The 9,191-nt window shown below is 33.9% G+C and overlaps 1 long non-coding RNA gene across 4 annotated transcripts; it reads left to right on the top strand.

The window, feature by feature from the left end:
• The first annotated feature begins 1,152 nt into the window (after positions 1–1,152).
• LOC147389618 (uncharacterized) lies at positions 1,153–7,788 on the top strand. 4 transcript variants are annotated; one of them, XR_015170846.1, is made up of 9 exons: positions 1,163–1,808; positions 1,950–2,012; positions 3,914–4,005; positions 4,731–4,791; positions 5,593–5,668; positions 5,892–5,963; positions 6,284–6,444; positions 6,534–6,776; positions 7,588–7,787. It is a non-coding gene; the product is annotated as an uncharacterized LOC147389618 (long non-coding RNA). The 4 variants fall into 4 exon arrangements; XR_015170845.1 differs by having other exon boundaries at positions 1,167–1,808; positions 6,307–6,444; XR_015170847.1 differs by having other exon boundaries at positions 1,153–1,808; positions 5,892–6,350; positions 7,588–7,788.
• Positions 7,789–9,191: the final 1,403 nt, after the last annotated feature.

Genomic DNA, 9,191 nt, shown 5'->3' on the forward strand with positions numbered 1-9,191 from the left:
CTCTAACCCATGTTTTGCCAAAATGTTTGTTGCTGAACATTTCCTTATATATATATATATGGGTCCCGTTCAGCAACAAACATTTTTCAAAACATGGGTTAGAGGTCTTGGAATGGGCTGATTTTTGATGAGGATGATCACTACGGTGAGGAGATTATCCTCACCAAAAATCAGCCCATTCAAAAATTTCTAGCCCCAGTTTACAAGTTGAAAATTCGTGGACCGTCCATTTTTTGTAAACCATTTTTGATGGGGTTAGAAGTTTTGGAATGGGCTGATTTTTGGTGATATCTCCTCACCGTAGAGATCATTCTCACAAAAAATCAGCCCATTCCAAGACCTCTAACCCATGTTTTGCCAAAATGTTTGTTGCTGAACGGAACCCTATAAATATATATAGAGAGCGGTTCGGCAGCCTTAAAGTTTGCCAAGTTAGGTGCCAAACATTTTTTGTAAATCACTTTTGATGGGGTTAGAAGTTTTAGAATAGGCTGATTTTTTGTGAGGATGATCTCTACGGTGAAGAGATCATCCTCACAAAAAATCAGCTCATTTTGAAACTTCTAAGCCTAGTTTACAAGTTGAAGAATCGTGGACTGTCCAATTTTTGTAAATCACTTTTGATGGGGTTAAAAGTTTTGGAATAGGCTGATTTTTGGTGAGGATGATCTCCTCATCATAGAGATCATCCTCACAAAAAATCAGCTCATTCCAAGGCTTCTAACCCATATTTTGAAAAATGTTTGGCACCAAACTTGGCAAACTTTAGGGTTGCTGAACCGTCCCCATATATATATAGGTAGCGATCAATGGCAAACTTTTTAGCAAACTTTTTGACAAAACATTTTTCAAAACATGAGTTAGAGGTTTTGGAATGGGCTGATTTTTGGTGAGGATGATCTTTACGGTGAGTAAATCATCCTCACCAAAAATCAGAACATTCCAAAACTTCTAACCCATGTTTACAAACTGAAAAATTGTGGACCGTCCATTTTTTGTAAATTATTTTTGATGGGGTTAGAAGTTTTGGAATGGGCTAATTTTTGGTGATGATGATCTCCTCACCGTAGGAATGGGCTGATTTTTGATGATGATGATCTCCTCACCGTAGGAGATCATCATCACCAAAAATCAGCCCTTTTCAAAACTTCTAACTCATGTTTTGAAAAATGTTTTGCCAAAAAGTTGGCCCTTCACTACGTCATAATGCAGTTTTTGCGACACCACAATTGCGGTAAAAACGACTGCTATAGGCTGTCGTTAAAGGCGACGGTTTGTGACAGCCGTTTATTCGTCGTTTCACTTAACAGATGGTGATAAGTAAAAGTTGGGGTGCCAATAGCCACTCAATAAAAAAAAAAAAATCAGAACCTTCGTTTAGAATTCGTCTTCGCCAGGGTCGAACTTATTCTCTCCTCTCCTTCACACACTCTACTCGTCTCTCACTCTCACTCGACTGATCTTCCCTTTATATTCCGTGGCTCTTCTCGCTCTCTCTCGATTCCGTCGCTCTTCTCGCTCTAGCTCTCTTTGTTTTTTTCAGAAACAAATCGATCAGATTTTTTTTTTTTTAGAAACAAATGGATCGGATTTTTTTTTTAGAAACAAATCGATCGGAGTTTGATAAATCGATCGGAGTTTGATCTATAGATCTTCGTTCGATCTCTCACTCAAAGAATCTGTGATTTTGAAGACGCAATCAGATTCGATTTACAAGTTTTAGGGCAGAATCGATCGGCGTTTGATCGAAGGTTTTAGGGCTTTGTTCGATCTCCCTCCCTTTGCTTGGTTTGTGATCGAATCTTCAGGTATGTTAAAGTTTTTTATTGAATCTTAGATTTTCCCTAATTAATTTAGGGTTTCAAATGTTTTTTTCATTGGTAAAACAGATTTTAGGATTTTGTTTGATCCCTCCTTCCCTAATCATTTTGAATTACCTTCTATTGCAGAGGAAATCCATATAAGATTGCATTTCAGCAGCTAAGTTTCGATTTCTCTTAAGATATGTTAAGGTTTTTTATCCGAACTCAGATTGTTCTCAATTATTTTAGGGTTTCAGATTCTAATTTTAATGTTATTTATCAAAATGCTATATATTCTTGGATGTTAGTTGTTTAATTGATCTAATTATAAAATCTTCATCTAATTTAGTTTTGTGAAGAAATCTTAATCTGAAGCTTTTTTCTTTGTTAGGTGCCCAACTATGAATCTATTTTGTTTTTGTGTAGTTGTGACTCTTTGTTAGGGATTGTAATGAGTAGTTTCTCAGTCATTTTAGAACTCCACGTATTTAATTCCTAGTTCATATGAAGGAAATCATCGAGAGAAAATATTATTAAGAATCCTTATGATTTTGGAGATTCTCTATCTCGAGTCAGACTATCAAAACATTGCTTTATTCCTTCTAAACTCCTGCTTTTGTCCCTGAAGGATGGCCTAGTGTCCCAAAAGTTATAGAAATAACTACTTGAGTAATCAAAAGAAGAGAAACCAAACCACTTCTTTGTTTAAGGTGTTTTAAAAATGAGGAGCAACTCTCCTTAATAGAAAAAGAAGATACAATATGAGTACCCAAGATGAATTCTTTACAATTCCAACTTTTTCTGTTTTATTAGGTGATTTTAAATATTTAATAGGAGTCACAATGGAATTTTGATCAGACAAAATGGAATTGATCTGAATTATTGGTAGTTGTTTATACCTCTTTTAATTGCTGTATTTGTGTTGTGTTCAATCATTACTAATCAGGGATAGAAGAACAAAGAAATGATGGCAGCATTTGTTTTTTATTTGTATATATGATTATGTGCAGTAGTTTATACCTCTTTTAATTGCTGTATTTGTGTGTGTGTGTGTGTGTGTGTTTGTGTAGTGTTGGAGGGTTAATTGCTGTATTTGTGTGCAGTAGTTTATACCTCTTTTAATTGCTGTATTTGTGTGCTGTATATGTGGTCCATTGAATGTTCAATCCAAAGTCTACTTCATAGATAGGGCACATCCCGAAAATCAGACTGAGTGAAGGATCTTAATAGTTGCAGCTCATGCTATTTGAAACTAAATCGTAATGGAACAGGATTAAAGTATATATATGATGAATCCTGTTCCATTATAAGGCATCAATTCAAACCTGGTTGAGAATAAGCTACTCTATATATCTTGTGCCCAAATAACATTTCACATCCAAATAAAGTTGTCACTGCAACCAAACAATCTCCCTCTGATTAGTGCATATAGATTGTGTTTGGTTCCAATTCTTGCGCCCTTAATTCGATGTTACTTTTGGTTTGGGCTATAAACGTGACCCTCTTATTATAATTAGAACTAGAAATCAACTACAACAAGAATCTAGTAATGGCCTGTTTATTGCAATTTAATTTGAAAATTGTTTCTTGCATTTTTTTAACGCTAAATTGATATTCATCATAATTCTAGAAACATGATTTGCAAAATGAGATCTTCTTCTTTCTAAAATCAATTACTAACTAAAACAATGCAGCCAAACCAGATTTTGAAAATCAGTTACTGACGATAGAGATTTTCCACAAAGTAACCTTCAATCTACTAAAATTATTTTATTAACAGTTTTCTTTTGCAAAGCGTTACGTTATCACTTAAAAAAGTAGGATTGAAAATAGGCTTCTTGTCTAGTTCTCATTTGAGCTATTTGTCAAGTAAGATCAAAAGTAGGCTTCCTGTCTAGTTCTCATTTGAATTATTTGTCAAGGGACGATGATAAGAAGAGAAGTACCAAAAGTTGATCTACACAACTTTTTAATATATTACTCTGTTGGTCTCCCTGCAACATTTTATATATTTTTAGTTCAATTCCACTTAGCATTTACCGCTATTGAAGTTATACAATATTGCATCAAGATTGTTTTGTTTAGTCTTTAATGGTTTGGTGTGTGGGCAGGCCAATGTGGGCAAGGGACACTCTGAATTCTTGGGACTCCACAACTCCTCTGCTTTTCTTCCTGCCTCCAGAAAAGTCTCCAGACCTCAGCGGTGAGTTTACTAATTTTCAGAGTTTTCTAATTGGGTTCAGTTAATTATGTGAACTTGTATTCTTTGCATCACACGTGGTTATTGCATATGTTTTGCTTAATAATGAGTAATGGTAGGTTACATTTGACAAGTAACCGTGTACTGTTGAAATAATGGATAGAATGTATCTTGATTCGCTGCCCTTGCTCGGTGAGCAATTCAAATGAATGCCAATAAATTTGACAAAATTGTTCATGACAGGTTGTCACTTATTTAGTTTCTTATGAAGTTTTATTACTTTTGTTTCTGTTTATTTATTCACTTAATGATACAAAACTCTGTTGATGACAATTAAAATTTTGGTATACTATACTGGTGGAGAAATTTACTCGATAAACCTGAGGCCTTTTAGGTGCAAAATAAACAAGTAAAAGCTTAGTCTAGATGAGATTTATAGCTGAGGTAATTTAGTTTCTGATGTTCATCTCAGACAGCGTTTCTGAACTCTGAGGTACTTAATCTATTTGTTTATATGACTGAAGGGGATCTATGGGGGTTTTATGGATGCTTTAGATAACTTCTCTCATTTTTAGGGACATCAATTCTAGTCTTGAATATATCTAAACAGTAGCCATGATTACTTTGAACTTGCTTCTTTTCCTACATCCTTATGTTCATCTACGTACCCTTTTTTGGTTGTGTTTATTGACTAATGTATTCTTAAACAACTTTCCGTCATTTTTTAGTGTCATTGAAAGTTCAGTGGCGACCATTCTATGACACTTTGGTGAATACTCAGTTCATGCGGTGAGTTTTCTGTTCTACCCTTTCGTTCAGATGCTTTATGTTCTTAAATAATTCAATGGGGATTGGAATTTTAGGATATATGCAATACTTGTCTTGGTACACATGCATGTCAGTAATTGTATATTTGTGATCTGATTAGATTACCATATTCATTGAAAAATATTTATTTATGACATTAAAGATTGTGATATTTGTTTATACTCTTCTGCAAAAACATTGCAATCTTCAAATGGCTCGCCCTATTGACACCAATCATTTTCTTAGTAACTAGATTGCTAAATAAGCTACCATTTGATGACGCTTGGGTTGTCCCGATGAAGTAGTCTGCCCATTTTTTTTTAACCATACAGTTGAGTTTTCTGGATACACCTTAGACTACTTGTCATGGTTGGCATGCCTTTCTTTGTAAATCAACATAAATGGTATATATTATCAAAAGGAGGGTGGAGGAGACGTACCTCCGACAAGGAGAAGGAAATTGAAGAACAAGCAAACAATGGAAGATGTGTTGGCACCAAACTGCTTGCATCAAAGAACACATGCCAAGATGTGTTGGCAAAACTTGCCAACACATCTTGATTTTGGGGTGGCCAAAATTAGACATTATCCTAGCTTGTCTTGAGGAGCTAATATCTTTAGTTTATATTGTAAAGGAAAAAATTTGATACAATCCTTCCTTCCCAAACGGAAAATGGACATTAATTAATCGTTGATACCACTGTTGTAGGGATATTTTTTCTGAAATATGTGGCAGCGATGATTGTACCCAATACTGACTCTATCACTTTATTGTAATTGCAGGAAGATGTGAAGTTGCTGAAGCAAATGAGAGTGGATGTGTATAGATTCTCCATCTCTTGGAGCAGGTTACTGCCTAGTATGTTCTTCAACTAGTATCTTGTGTGATAAAATTCTTAAATTGTCCTTTTTCCCTTAATTAAAATTCTTAAATTGCAAGATACATCATCATGTAATATTCTAACATAATCACTTGGCAAGGCATTACAATCGAGCAAAAGATAAAAAATCTTTTTCAATAGCATCTTAGACATGACATTATTCTCCATTAATGAATTTCTTTGACTTTTTGGTGCTTGCAGAAGGAAGGGGGGAGATAAATCCAAAGGGCAAAGAATTCTACAACAATCTCATAAATGAATTACTTGCAAATGGTGAAATTAATTGTCCTTCTTATCAATAGTAATTTTAAGTGTACTCCATTTTCTTAAAATTAAATCCATCTTGATTGAAGTTCATATCATACCATGATTGTTTACTTAGCAATTGGTGTAGCCATTTTTAAATACATGGTATTCTGTCTACCTCCGATGAGCTAGTATGCATTTGTTTTCACTTCCGCATGCTGTTTGATATGATTTATAATCTCATATGCTTACTAAACGTGTGGAACTAATTGTCATTATTATCATTTGAGTATGGGATTTAAGAATTGTTTTGTCAAAGTTAGCTGATTGTTTTTTGAAGTACACAGCCTTTCGAAATGATTGGCCACAGGGTTGGAGACACATGGCGGAATCAAGCATTTGATGTCCTTTAAGGTCAATCTGGTTGTCTTTTTTTATTCTAATGAAACTGTATGTTAGAGATTCTGCTCAGTTATAAGCTTCGTTTGGTTGCTTATGATGTACTTTGGTAATATTCTTCTTTCATCTCTTCTATTTTCTTAAATTTTTTTTGTTAAATGTCTTGTTCTTTATCTTTCTTTATTTTGATTGCTTTAGATCCAGATGCTGAAGTGGCTTTATCACCAAAGGATTACTTCCCACAAGTAGATTTATTTGTGAGATACGCATCAAAGGTTTTCAAAGAGATCAGAACTTACAGCTTCCCAGGAGAGGCCCTAACCTTCCATGGGAGCTGAAGCAGTGTGACAAGTGCTCCAAGAGATATGCAGTTCAATAAGACTGCAAGGCTCATTTAAGAACAAGAGAATATAGATGTGATTGTGCTACCCTTTTTTCAAGGTAATTTCTTTAATTTTTTTTTTTAATGAAAATTTTCTCTGAGGTTTGTATGTCTGTTTTTTCTTTCTCAAAGTCCCAACTTAGTTTCTACACCCAGTCCCAACGATTGCTAGGCCTGTGCCCGTGCGTGTGTGCGTGTTAGTAGGAACACATTGTTGGCATGGTGTGGGTCAAGCTAAAACTGTTTATGCGGTCCTCTTTTATCTTTATCATAGGCCAATCATCTTCTGTTTTCAGCTGGTTTGTACAGGTGGGAGATGCATAGGTAGATAAATGCACTGCTTATAAAGCTTTTGAGTTTTTTTTATCTATATATATATATGTGTGTGTGTGTGTGTGTGTGTGTGTGTGTGTGTGTGTGTGTGTACTTGGTAGGGTCACATGGAAATGGCATAGCTTAAGTAGTTTTATGAGTAATAATGTACCAACAATAGTGGCTCTTTATAATACTTGTAGACCAATTGAAGGTACATTTATAGACATGTTGGGTCAAGAGGCATTGCAAGGAAACAAGAAGCATTGGTATGTTGGACCATTCAATCCAGTATTCATCGACATCGATGATGAAGGGTCATTCTTGTTTTGGTTTCAATTGTGATTTTATTTGAGAAAAAAGTGGAGATTGGCCTTTTTGAGAATTGTGATTTGATATCATTATAATCTGCTTTTAACAATATTTATTTTTCTAGATAGAATATATTTTTTTGCTTTGCATGTTTGTCACCATATCGTACATCATTTTCTCATTCAAGTGGATCTCTGATGTTGGAGGCATGTTGCTTACTTTTGAAGCAATTTCATTGCTTTGCAGGATCAGGTTGTCCCTTTTTGAAGCAATTTCCATTATTCAAGTGGATTGCTAGTTAGATTTATGAAAGTTGAAGATGAGGGGCATTTGGGTCTTTTCATGTTGTTAGTGAGGGTCTAGGTCATTAATTTCAAAATATAAGGGTATTTCTAATATTCAGTAACATGTGAGGGTGGCAGGTGTAAAATAATATTTTTTTTTAAAAAAAAATACCCTATAGCGACGGTCGGTGACCGTCGCTATATATTTATTTGACTGTCGTTTTGTCCGACTGTCTTGGACAGTCGTTTTTTTCCGACTGTCTTGGACAGTCGTTTTTAAAAAACCACTCCTTTTAAAACGACTCTTTTTGCGACTGTAGGGGCAGTCGTTTTTGGCGCATTATGATGTAGTGCTTGAACGCCCCTATACATATATATAAAGTTGGTCTGAAAGTATAAGCTCTATTTTTGTTCCACTAAAAAAAAAAGAAAAAGAAAATAGCAATCTCATCCTTTTTGGATAATATAACATTAAAAACAAGTTTAATATTGTGGGTGTGAGTGTGTGATGTAAGATTGATTTGAATAAAAAAATTATTTATTTTCAAGAAGAAAAAGATTAAAATATTCATAATGGTAGTTCATAGTTGCCTTTTGTTGTTTTATATTTTTGCTGACATTTTTTTACAAAGTTTTTTATTTTTTATTTTTTGAAAACTTTTTCTTGGTTTCCAATTTTTCCTGCTCACAGATGTCATCGTGTGAAAACTAAGCGCAGTGGGGTCTGTGGGTAGAGAGAGGGATTCTGTACTTCTATCCGTTGGTTAACTAGTCAACTCCGGGTCTCTTTTGCATGATAGATGACGTACTCTCTTTTGTCCGCATTATCGTTGATAGGGGTGTCAATGAGTGGGTTCCGATTTGGTTCGTAAGGACCTTAGAATCATAATTATTATATTAATTCAATTCTGAGTCTACTTCCAAAATAAATAGAACTGGAACCGTAAAAAATAACGAGTACTTATCGATTTTGATTCTCAAGAATTGAATGAGAAAAAAAACATTTCAAATTATTATAATAAAAAAAATTTCTTTCAAAAAATTAACATATTATCAATAAAATTATTAATTTTGTTATAATTTGTTACATTTAATATATAAATTAATTATTATTTTTAAAATAAAATTTTATCTTTGTTAAAAGTAATAATTTTTTTAGAAGAATAACTTATTTAAGTTTCAATCGATAATTTAAATGAAAAATTGAAAAAATTTATATAATTATTTGTGAAATAAAAAATACCTTAAATCATCTATAATATGGAAAGAAATGACAAAATAAATCGGTTTCGGATATCAATTAGATAGAACCTTACGGTTTCAGGTTTATCTAACTATTCTGGTTCTTATCAGTTCGATTTCATTTTAGATCCGACTCTAATCGATTCCAATAAAAAGGGATTCGGAATCGGGATATTCGATTTTGAATCCGATTTAATGGATACCCATTGACACCCCTATTCATTGATTACAAGCCACGGAAAATCTAAGACCCCAGATGATGGTGCAAACCTTTAATGGCAAACACACTCTAAAATTTAAATATAAATAATTGGTTTTCTAGAG

The sequence above is a fragment of the Akebia trifoliata genome, chromosome 12 (genome assembly GCF_017979445.1).
Source record: "Akebia trifoliata isolate Shusen 1 chromosome 12, ASM1797944v1, whole genome shotgun sequence".
Taxonomy (NCBI): domain Eukaryota; kingdom Viridiplantae; phylum Streptophyta; class Magnoliopsida; order Ranunculales; family Lardizabalaceae; genus Akebia; species Akebia trifoliata.